Source organism: Argopecten irradians, chromosome 15 (genome assembly GCF_041381155.1).
Source record: "Argopecten irradians isolate NY chromosome 15, Ai_NY, whole genome shotgun sequence".
In the NCBI taxonomy this organism is placed as follows: Eukaryota; Metazoa; Mollusca; class Bivalvia; order Pectinida; family Pectinidae; genus Argopecten; species Argopecten irradians.
This window is the reverse complement of record NC_091148.1, coordinates 14,238,218-14,251,259: the sequence shown is the minus strand read 5'-3', so window position 1 is coordinate 14,251,259 and position 13,042 is coordinate 14,238,218.

Below are 13,042 nucleotides of genomic sequence, written 5' to 3'. Positions count from 1 at the left end.
TTAATCATGACCTTTCTTTTGTTAATGAAGTTTTTTTTTTTTTTTTTTTTTTCCTTTTTGACCTGTAATTTTGTAAGCCATTGACCAAAAGTATTGTAAGACACTTAATAAAGATAAAATACATTAAAGTACATTTTTTCAGGACTTTAATTTGTTTGATGTATCTCCAAAAATATTTGTCTTATTACACAGATTCTCACCTGCCGAGGCAATATTAATTAGAAATCTACGTTGTTTTCAATTTTGCACTTGACTTCAAGTGGCAACAATGATACTAATCTATCAAAAAGTTCCATTTTGTCTAAACCCATCTCTGTAGGCAGTTTTTTTAGGTGCAAAAAGTTTTGCAACTTCAGTTTTGAATAATGTACGGTATGCCACCACTTCACACAGACATGTTTCTTGTCACATTTGGTTACAATTCATGCAGAACTTAATGAATAGATGCGATTGAAATGAATTATCTCTATTTCACCCTATTGAGCTCCGCCCTTTACCCAGGGGACAATTCTACCCAGGGAGATCAGAGCCAAGATTTCTACAATCTCTGCTCCCCTTCCCCAAAGAATGTTTCTGGCCAGATTTTGTTTCTAGAACTTTATAACAATGTACTATATAGTTGTGAAATTTCGAGAATGTGAAATTTCGTTTTTTACTGTTTGGAACTAATTCGCGGGGATTATTCTGTATTTGCATATTACAGAGTTATCTGCCCTTGCGGGTAAGTAGTGATTGGGACGTCATGTGTTTGCGAGCTTAACGTCACACGTTTTGGAGAAAACGACATGAATTGCGCTCACAAAATAGTGACGTAACAATCGATACCTACCCAGAAAAAACTAACTGTGTAATATGCAAAGACGGAATTTTCGCGAAATAAACTGGGGCCAAGCCAGTAGTCACAAGGGAACAGTAGTGCAGTAATTGTGTGCATATTCTGCTGTATGTCCAGATTTCCGAATGTCTGGAGCTGTTGACAAATACTTTATGATGGTGTCGTTATGTTTATGTGGAAATACTGTGTTTCGTGAGATTCAAACAATTATTTTTTTCTTAAATCACGACTACTGTTCTTTTACGACTTCTGCAAGGGTCCCAGTATGTGTAGCCTTTTAAACTGTCACTCATACAACAGCCTATATTATACTGTTCGTATCATGTTATGTGATCGTGTTCGGGTTTTTTTGGTCTTGATTAAGGGGCAGATTGCATCGAAAATTTGACATTTTTTTTGTCCACACGGTTGGAATTACTTCTTTTTCCCCATATAAACCCTGATTTTGATATATTTCGTGAATCAGGATGGATCTGCGAATTTAACGAAATTAAAAAACCCACAAATCTTAGCAAAAGTACAGTAGTAATGGTTAAAAGGGACGCTTCCATTATAGCTTTCATTGTTAAAAAAATGCATAAAATTAAGTAATTAAGATTGTGCGCATTTTGGAAATTTTGTTTGGTGGGATCTTTCAGTACACTGTATTGTGTTTCTTAATAACATTATAAACCATATTCGTGTTGAAATCATGAATACATTAAACTTTTGAAAATGCATAATTTACAATGTCAGTCAAAATATTAAAATAATGAGGTATATAATGTAGTTGCCAGCTGAAATTTATTTGTTGAGGATATTCATAACTGTTGTTTGATTATATAATATGAACTATTATCTGTATTTTTGGTAAACTGAACCTACTCTCTAGTTTCATCCGATACATATTATATAAACATTTTATTTTTAAAGCATATAGAGGGATCTTACCATGTTCCAAGTAACCAGAGGTAAGGTGGTCAAATGGTTAAAGTAATGCCATCACTGGGTCATCCTCGATACTCTAGGGGTTACTATCACTTACGTTATATCCATCCATGAACTATCTCATAATAAAACAGGAGGCAACTGAAGACACAGATAATTTCATCCTAGGATGTATCACGGCATCACTCTCTTGTAATCTTTCCAGGAATCAGTTTTTCCGCCTGAACTCTCTTCAGTTTTACTATGAAATAGTCCAGGATGGAATAACGTTAGAAATCGAGGATAGCATTTCTTATACCCAAATTGTTCCTACGGAATCCAATTACTTTTTAACTAATAAATAAAACCAAAGAGGGTGTAGGGATATGTACGATATTTTTTATTACATTTTTTTATTTGAATTGGAAAAGGTACAAAATGTTGTTCTTAATACAATTCATAAGAGATGTTACTCAATTGGTTTCAATTTAGAATCACGCGTTGAATATTAGCAAATAATGTTTTATAACAAAAATTAATATTGTGTGCAGAGAAACGAAACTATTGAACATCTATTCTGTGAATGCAAGCATGTTGACAGTAGAATAAAAAATGGATAATTTTGAAAACATCTGTGTATATTAATTTCTCTAAACAAGAAATGTTATTTAGTAAACATGGTAAGCAATGTAAAGCATAAAATATTGTTATACTGATTGTAAAAGTACTATACATGTATTTACAGAGAGTATGTGAAAAGCAACATTTTGCCTATAGAACTTTTTAAGAAAGGAAAGATATTATGAATTATTACAATTCTGAAAAGTTTTCCTCCACATGTGAGGGTAAATTGAATGTGTTGACACTTAAGAGGAGACTACTACCGATTGGATGCAATTAATTGATTTTTTAATATCTTAATCTTGAATCAAAGTAAGAAGCTCAAACTTTTCAATGTTTGTACTGGTGTAAATTAAGTATATTTTGTAACCGAAGAAAATACTACTTCGTTTGATCCTGTTTTTGTTAGAGAAAAAATACCATTCGTCGATGTGACAGTATATTTAACAATTATTGGCGTAATTTTTACTGTGATCACAATACCGGATAGTGTTCGTATGATTAGTTCCATGTCGGTGAAACCGGAGGGGACTATATTGTTTGTTCCCGTCTGTCTGTCTGTCTGTCTTGTCTGTCTGTCTGTCTGTCTGTCTGTCTGCCTGTCTGTCTGTCTGTCTGTCTGTCTGTCTGTCTGTCTGTCTGTCTGTCTGTCTGTCTGTCTGTCTGTCTGTCTGTCTGTCTGTCTGTCTGCTCTGTCTGCCTGTCTGTCTGTCGTGCTGTCTGTCTGTCTGTCTGTCTTGTCCGTCCGTCCGTCCGTCTGCCCGTCCGTCCGCCCACCCGTTCGTTCACACAATGGTAGCATATGGAAAAGGGGTCAAAAGGTCAACTATAAAGGTCAATGTTATTAAAATAGATTCAAAAATGGTTTATGGACAACAAATCAACAGAATTTGTTCAAACTTCATACAATGATAGCATAGGAGATGACACAGCTTGATATTGATTTTTTCCCCAGAAAATATTAGTTTCCAGACAATTACTTGAGAAAACATCAACGGAGTTTGATCAAACTTCACACAATGGTAGCATATGAATAAATACACTTGAGATTGAATTTGGGGTCAAAAGATCAATTACAAAGGTCACTGCAGCTAAAAATAGTGCGTTTCACAAAATATTAGTTCCCAGACGATAACTCGAGAAAACATCAACGGATTTTGATTAAACTTCACACAATGGTAGCATATGAATAAATACAGCTTGGGATTGAATTTGGGGTCAAAATGTCAACTACAAAGGTCACTGTTACTTAATAAAGATTAATACACAAATTTTAGTTTCCGGACAATAACTTGAAAATACATCAACGGAATTTGCTCAAACTTTATACAATGATAGCTAAGGAGGAGACATAGCTTGGGATTGAATTTGGGGTCAAAATGTCAACTACAAAGGTCACTGTTACTTAATAAAGATTGTTTCACAAAATTTTAGTTTCCGGACGATGACTTGAAAATACATCAACGGAATTTGCTCAAACTTTATACAATGATAGCTAAGGAGGAGACATAGCTTGGGATTGAATTTGGGGTCAAAAGGTCAACTACAAAGGTCACTGTTACAAAATAAAGATTGTTTCACAACATTTTAGTTTCCGGACGATGACTTGAAAATACATCAACGGAATTTGCTCAAACTTTATACAATGATAGCTAAGGAGGAGACATAGCTTGGGATTGAATTTGGGGTCAAAAGGTCAACTACAAAGGTCACTGTTACAAAATAAAGATTGTTTCACAAAATTTTAGTTTCCGGACGATGACTTGAAAATACATCAACGGAATTTGCTCAAACTTTATACAATGATAGCTAAGGAGGAGACATAGCTTGGGATTGTATTTGGGGTCAAAAGGTCAATTACAAAGGTCACTGTTACAAAATAAAGATTGTTTCACAAAATTTTAGTTTCCGGACGATAACTTGAGAAAACATCAATAAAATTTGTTCAAACTTCATACAACGATAGCATAGGAGGTGGTACTGCTTGGGATTGAATTTTGGGCCAAAAGGTCAATTACAAAGATCACTGCTGCTAAAAATAGTTTGTTTAACAAAATATTAGTTTCCAGATTATTACTTGAGAAAAAGTCAACGGAGTTTGATCAAACTTCACACAATTGTAGCATATGAATAAACACAGCTTTGAATTTAATTTGGAGTCAAAAGGTCAACTACAAAGGTCACTGTTACTAAAATTAGATTTAGATTTCACAAATTTTAGTTTCCAGACGTTAACTTGAGAACATCAACGGAATTTGTTCAAAATTCATACAAAAGGTCAACTACAAAGGTCAATGTTACTAAAAATAGATTACTTCAAAAATTTTAGTTTAGAAAATGAAATTGACGGCAGGGGACATGTGTTGCTTGCAACACTTACTGTAAGCTTGTTATGAATAAGTATATACAGTGTGTGTAAAACAAAGCAAGACAAGACAACTTGAAATCTTACATAAATATTGACCGTAAAGCACTAATACATGTACCTCTTCCAAGTGGGAAAGTCAGCGAGAATGTGATGTCTTTTGTAATCTGTTTCTGTACTGTTATACTGTTATATATGTGGAATAAACAATAAAACTAAAATGGTTTCAAATGACAAAAAAAGAACAGGAAAAAAGTATGAATAACTTTAAGATATTTCAACGTGATACTATAAACCAGATTATATTCGAGGAAATTAAATTTCATGTCTTTTCACGATAATTTCGCGATTTAAAGTCATATAGTTACCTGTGAATTTCGATTTCTAATTTTTCGGGATATTCGCGAAATTTAATCGCACGCGAAAATAGTTGATTTGTAATACATAGTCCCTCCGTACTCCGAGCGTTCGTGACCTGAGTACGCCTTTGCAGTGCATAGTCCCTAGGAAAAATAGGTCTCCGTACTTCGAGCGTTCGTGACCGGATTACAAAGTCCCTAAGAAAAATAGGTCTCCGTACTCCGAGCGTTCGTGACCGGAGTACAAAGTCCCTAGGAAAAATAGGTCTCCGTACTCCGAACGTTCGTGACCTGAGTACATAGTCCCTAGGAAAAATAGGTCTCCGTACTCCGAGCGTTCGTGACCGCAGTACATAGTCCCTAGGAAAAATAGGTCCCCGTACTCCGGCCGTACTCCGGCCGAGTACACTTTATACATAATCAGAACAAATGTAATCTAACAGGTAGATGTTACCTTTTCACACTATAAGCTGTTTCATTAAAAATTCCTCATTGCTAGAACAAATCAGCTGTTTCTCGGAAATTTTCCGATCGGAAATTTTATGACAATTCATGAGTATACGTCTTATCGTTGTCTTTGGTCTATGTATATATATTTACTAAAAAATATACTTAAATGCGAAAAAGTGTAAATTATGAATTATTAATGCGGATACAAATTAACGCGATTCGGTGTGTTAATAACGGAAAACCACTTTTGCAAAATTCAGCGATGTGTATAAATCAGCGCGGAATAGGTACGTTTACCATATTAATCCAATGAAATCTTCAGAGCATACTCTCGCCATTGTCAGTGATTGTGTTGCGATGTCGTCGGGGCCACATTTCAGTTAGATATCACTATAACAAGCGTGAAGAGTTCCACTTACTGCAGCTTCCAAAACCTAGACATTTACACACGCATTATACTACATACAGCGAGGTATACTGAATTTTTGCTCCTCTCACTTTGTGACTGTAAATGTAATTGGTCATTTGCAATATTCAGCGTCTTCATTCTGTGCCAGCTCTGACCACATCGCATCAATCTTTACACTAGGATTTGACGTACTGCACGTTGGTTGGTTGTTTTATTATTTAAGATGTGTATGTGTAAATATCTGTATATTTTGGGAGGCTGTGGTATGATCTTGTTGAGTCTCGTTGCAATACTGGAAATTCATATGGTGCTGTCCCAATGAGCCATTATAATCAATGTCTAATCAAAAAGACAACCGATTTCGATTAATCGATTGTGATGCATCAACATTGATGATCGGTATCAAAACAGGAAGTGACAATTCTACTTTCATTTTCCCTTAGAGAGTACAGAGTGTATGCCCTTTTTCTCTTTAGCAATGGCTTTGTACCAAACCTGCTGTTAAAACAATATGATAACAAAATAAACATATATATATATATATAATTATTACATAATTTGTTTACACCAATCTATATATGAGGAAATATAATATTTTCAACTATCATCCTGACCGTTCAATAAAACCTTGTTATATTGCACAGTTCGAAGTTATATTGCACGCTCCCATGGAAACGTTATATTGCACGGTTCGAGATGTTATATTGCACGGCTTTAGGAACACCTCGCTGTTGTTGTCTAGTTTTGTAGAAAACTTCCGAGGAATCGCGCGTAACAGTGAGTTACGTTATTATGACGTCACAAAGGTTCACGATCAATTTCGCGCTAACTTAATGAATCTTGAATCAAGCACGTCATGTAGACGTTATCGAGTAGAGGACTGATACGATGAATGAGTTAAATTAAAAGGCTGCATGCAGGTCTAATAATGTTAAAGAAGACAATAAGACATCCAAACCGGAGTAACAACCTGACGTTCGTGTGCTATACGTCAAACTTCAATAGGATTTGAAGTTTTTCTGTACAGTGCGGCGTTGATGATTTTGTTAAGTGATTGTCATATTCTTTTTATAACAATATTCAACTAAAAACTGGTGATTATGTAATAAAACAAATATTCCATGGGTTACTGTGCTCTAGTTCATAATATTTACCCCTCGGTGGTGGTAATCAACAAATATTATATTGCACTCGGCCTTCGGCCTTGTGCAATATAACATTTGTTGATTACCACCACCTCGGGTTAAATATTATGAACTAGAGCACAGTAACCCATGAAATATTTGTATATTATATGGCTAGTTGGTTCATCAACAAAGATTGTTACATTGACTTGAATTAATCTGATAATAAATTAGGATTCTAAACTACGAAGAATAAAGTCAGAATGAAAACGAATGCCTTCATGGCGGCAATCGATATAAGCTTTTTATTTCATATAGCCCTACATTTATATTGTTTCACTCAAATTTAATTTTAAAATTCAACGTTATTAAAGTTTGTAAATTGATTTTGAAGATTATTGATTTTTTTTTGTCAAGAATTTTGTTGATAATTCTTTCATTAGGTATTATCTTAAGCAACTGAAAACATGAAAAGGTTAAAAAACAAATGTTTAAAGTTCTCAATATCCGTATCTGTTTGATTTTTTTTTCATAATTTAGAAGGAATTTTAAATCACGCAGAGACAGGACTAAGTTGAAGTCAAGATGAGCGATAATAATTCGGAAACTTTCGATAAAAAATCAAATAAATATTGAACATCTCTGAGTTGTTCCCATTTTTCAAGAACACCATGTTTCTACCATAACTACGTTACGTCTTTCCGAAGTCTTCCGAAAACTGGTCATGAATTTTCCGACTTCCGTTCGGCAACAATCGTAACTTCTATGGCGACCAGTTTAAAATGAAGGAATTAAATGCAAGTATCGACGTTCAACAAATGCTGTGCCAAATTTATTAAGAAATCATTATGTATATTCTTTGACTCAATTTCAACTACTTCTTCAAATACTTTGCCGCTAGCTACGTATAGAGTGACTTTAAACGATAATTGATTACGACAAGTTTAGTAGTACATATGTGAACTTCATGTCAGATCGTAGTTCCCTAACATTACAAATCACCTCAAAATATTGGAGCGACAACAAATGATGTCGCGAAATTTGTTCCGGAAATGTTTTCCAGATAAGCAATAAAGAATGAAATTTGAAGAATGAGACAATACATTAGTCAACATGATTATATGGGCACCAAATGGAAAATCGCGTTTTAGTTCATTTAAAGTATTGCCGTTAACAATCCCGTAGCACGCAAAATACAATGACGGTGAAATACATATTAAATGGAAAATTGTCACAGTAAGAAGAACCCGTAATGTTCCTTTAAATACACAATCAAACTGCCGAGATCGCCTGTGATTTTCTATCTCCATTGACAAACTCGTTGATATGCCTATTGTTTTGTGTAGGGCACGAAGGATTAGCGTATTGAAAATACATGTGAGACAAAATGGGATCAATTTGGAGTTGACGGCGTTGTTTATATATATAACGTATTTATAACAGAGTTCAAGAGTTAATTCGGGTACGATGCAGAAGTCAGTTTGCCATCCGACACACCATCCTGGAATACTCACGATATTGGAAATCAGGAACATGGCTGCAACATATAGCAACGCCCTCTTCTTTTTACTGTAAACTCTGGCTTTTAGGGGATAACAAACAGCAATATAGCGATCGATAGTAATGGCCACTACGATCCATGACGATAACTGAGAAAATATGCCTTTCACAGCGGAGAGCAGCATTAGTTTCGTGTTATTATAGTTCTCGTTTTGTCTGAGGAATTCGATGATTATACGAAATCCGTTAATTGATAATGCTCCCGTGTCAAATATGGCCAAAAACATGAGATACAGATAGAATGTAGACGTCTTGCAAAGCTGCAGGTGCACAATCAGGGACATAAGATTACCCATGATTCCAATGGTAAGCACGATTGGCAGGACAGGCAAAATATGGAGGACTGTTTCCGACTTATTGTAATCTCGATTGGTGAGGTTAATTGAAGAGTTGGTCCCGTTGAAATTGTGAAACGTTTGGTTTTGAAAATTTTCCATGATTCCGCTGAAAAAGTAATTTTTTGTAATTTTACATAAAGCTATGGCATTCAGATGTATTTTCACGTATTTGTTACATGATTCTTATAAGGGCATCTACTCCTAAGGAGCCCAGGAGCAACAGATACTCAGTCATTAGATACAAAATAAAGACCAGTAAAATTAACATATTTTCTTTATGATTTTTAACTGTTTCGGGAAAAGGACGTTGCATGGTTTGTGCTCTTTTTGACCCCCCAAATCGGTCACATTTTCAAAATATGTGACTTAGTGAATTTCATGTACATCCATGATACAATTGGGATGGTATGATGATCACGTGTCATTGCAGCTGTAGCTGCTATGGTAATCGTCCTAATCATGCATAAATTATGTGAGCAAAATGTGGAAACTTCGTTTATTTGGGTCATAGAGCATATCCTTGAAAAACCTTTGTATTTCTATGCATACGTGTAACGTGCCGAGATCGGGGCTCGAACCAACGGAGCAGTCACCCATCCAAGAGTGGGCAGCGCTCACTATTGCTTAATTCAAGATGCTCCATCGCCGATAGAGCATAAATGATACTCATCATTTGAACAATAATTGTACCAATTATACACATTATTTTATATCATTTGTTTGTGTCAATCATACATATATATATATGTCTAATTGACACAAAAAATAATATAAAATAGTTTATGTTTCTTTTGGTGCATGCGAGATCAGTACTTCATCCCATGTAGGACATAGTGGAACATATTTTTTTCTGGATGCAATTAATTATTTTTAATATTTTTTTCTTGAAGAAAATTTAGAAGCTCAAAGTTTTCAATGGTGGTCATGGTATAAGGTAAGTAATTTATGTAACTGAAGAAAAATACTTATTCGTTTGTTCCTGTTTTTTATTGGGAAAAATACTATTTGTCAGCGGTGGAGCATCTTTAACAACGAGACACCGTATTGACACTCATTTTTATTGAATTTTCTGTTATTGCAATGAAATAATCCATACCTTGAACTTTTGGTATTTACCTTCCAATCGATGTGTCAAATATATTTTTGATTAGATTATACCATAGGATCAACACAATATATACTGTGAATAACTAAGATACGATGTCAAAGACTATAACATTAATTGAATAAAATAGATACAATATGAAAATAGAGAGGCACAAAATATTTTTTAAGTTTTTATTTAAGATAATTAATTGATGCAGGCTGGTTACCTGTATATCAATGACTTTGTTTCCTCAATATACAAAATGTTGAACTTTAAAATGAATATTTTTCCAGTGTTTATTTAGCATTACTTTAATGTTATATGCAGTATTTGCATCTACAATATGTTAAATAATTTCGCTCATGTATAGCTGTTACTGGAGAAATTCTTTCTAAATTAACGAATTTTTTCTCAGACTGACCTCTCGTTCTGCTAAAAATGTGTATTTGGAAATAGTTTTCAGACACAATATAAATAGAAACTATACAAAAAGAATAGTAAAATATATCAAAGATTTAATATAAATGTCGAAACATACAATATGGATTACAAATTGTACTGTCCAAATTACACAAAATAAATAGCAAATTGATATACATAACAAATTATACGATATACAATACAAATTATACAATATACATAACAAATTTTACAATATAAATAGCAAATATTACGATATGAATGATATGAACCCCACTGTGCTCGCTGAGAAGAGCACACTACTAATTTACAATCGATACTTTGTACCCCCTAAATTATTTAAATGAAGCACCCTGGATAACGCACACGTCGAGGTATATAAGCTGGTGTTATCATTTCGACACATTTTACTAGATTATTTGATAGCAGAAGCGTGTGTTTGTTTTTATGACCTCTTTCTGACAGAAGTAACGGAAGTATGGGCATGTACCACTTAGAGGCCATGCTTTTAGCTTCTTCTGTCCATATGTGATATCTTCAGCTTTCTCCATTCGGTTGATGACAAACATTTTACCGACGTTAATTGCGAGGAAGTGTGAGTTTGAGGATATCTAATAAGTCGCATAACACTTGTCATCTGTTTTCAACAGTGAAATAATAAGTTCAAGTCCCTTCAACGGTTAACTAATAATAACTTTTGCGACGCCTCCGAATGATCGATTTCATTTCACATTCCAAATCTAAAATTAAAAAGCAATTTCGGAAAGGTAGTGGGCCTTTCTTACCAAATCTATAGAGAAGAAATTTCAACAAAAAGGTGAAATAAATAATATAACAAATAAAATGATAAAATAATAATATAACAAATAAAACGATAAAATAAATAACATAACAAATAAAATGATAAAATAAATAATATAATAAAATAAATAAATGATAAAAAATGATAGAATGAATAATATAACAATTATTATTATACCTCATGTTTATAACAGTGTCTGTGATTAGTTGAAACATGTCACATGCTAGGAAAATAAAATTTCTTTCGGAGGGGAATATAACATAGTATTTCCCTCGGGCGGAAATAAAACATCGTATTTCCCTGGGGCGTTTTCCCCTATGGTAACCGCCCGTCTTTCACACGAAGTTATCCTCCCTTCGGTTTGTTCAACAATAACGGACGAAGAGTAAAACGTAATGCTTTACTCATCGCAAGTTTAAGTAATATTTCACCCAGAGTAGCAAATCGCTAATTTTCGATATGATAAACAATTTATATCCCCGATGGAAGAGTGATAGGAAGGTTTATTTACCCTCAGATGTAATATTTCCCTCGGGCATGCCCTCGGGAAATACTACACCTTCGGGTAAATAAATCTTCATATCATACTGTGACCGGGGCCATAAATACGTCGAATGATAAAATTATTAATATTACAAAACAAATATAAAAAAATTAATGATATACAAAAATAAATTATGAAATAAAGGATATAACTATATAGATACCTGGCAATAGCAGTCTTCCTCTTAAAATACGAGGTCCTTCTGCTTCAATTCCAGAACTATTGTTTTATATACCAGTGGAGAAATGTCCTTTCGTTGACCCTGCTTTGCTAGGACTACTAAAAGCTAACAATAGTTCGTTGTCAACAGGCTTGAGTGATTCTAACTAAATATCTACCCCTCTGACGACTGTTAACAGAAGCAGACAAGTTAGTATTTTTCTTCAGTTACAAAAGTTACTTACTTTACACTATTACTTCTATTAAAAAGTCTGAGCTTATTATTTTACTATAAGATAGAAATATTTAAAATAATCAATTGCATCCTAAAAACAGTGCATTGCATTCTGTCTTTTATGGAATGAAGCACTGCTTACGCATATACCCAAGAGAGTGATTAATTAACTTTTGAATTAATCAGACACATATATATATAAACTATTAAACATCAGGTATTGTTAAAATGATGATTATCGTCTATGCTCTGTCAGCGGTCGAGCACCGTTAAATAACGCAAACATTACCTTAATCAATTTGTATTGTGTACTCTTCATAGGTAGATGGTGGTGTGTGGTAGTGTCAAACTACGCAACTCGAATAGAAAAACAAGGTGACAAATTAATCTGTTTTAGCATCTCAATCAACATTAACACTAAAATGTGTTTCCTTCTATTTTATCTCTAGTAGAATTAATTAAATATTTTGTATGCAACTTTTTGTTGTTACATTCATCAATATGTGGTCACGATTTTTTCATTAATATGTAATGAAATATTGTTTATCTACCGAATAAGGTTTGTTTTAAAGTTGTTTGAATAGGTGGGTTTTTTTTTTTCATTTTCATTTGAGCTCAAGTTTTCGTCTTTCAATCAAAGACCGTCTTCATGAAACAAAATGTGCTTCTCCGAAAAATGTGATACCTTAATTTTCTTAGTAATTGTTTAGTCTAGACAGTATTTTATTCATATATCGATATAGGTTCATTTAACACATCGACATATTTCAGAATCAGAAAACAACCTTAGAGGTGTCTGTAAATTTCTTTATCACGCTAAACCATAAC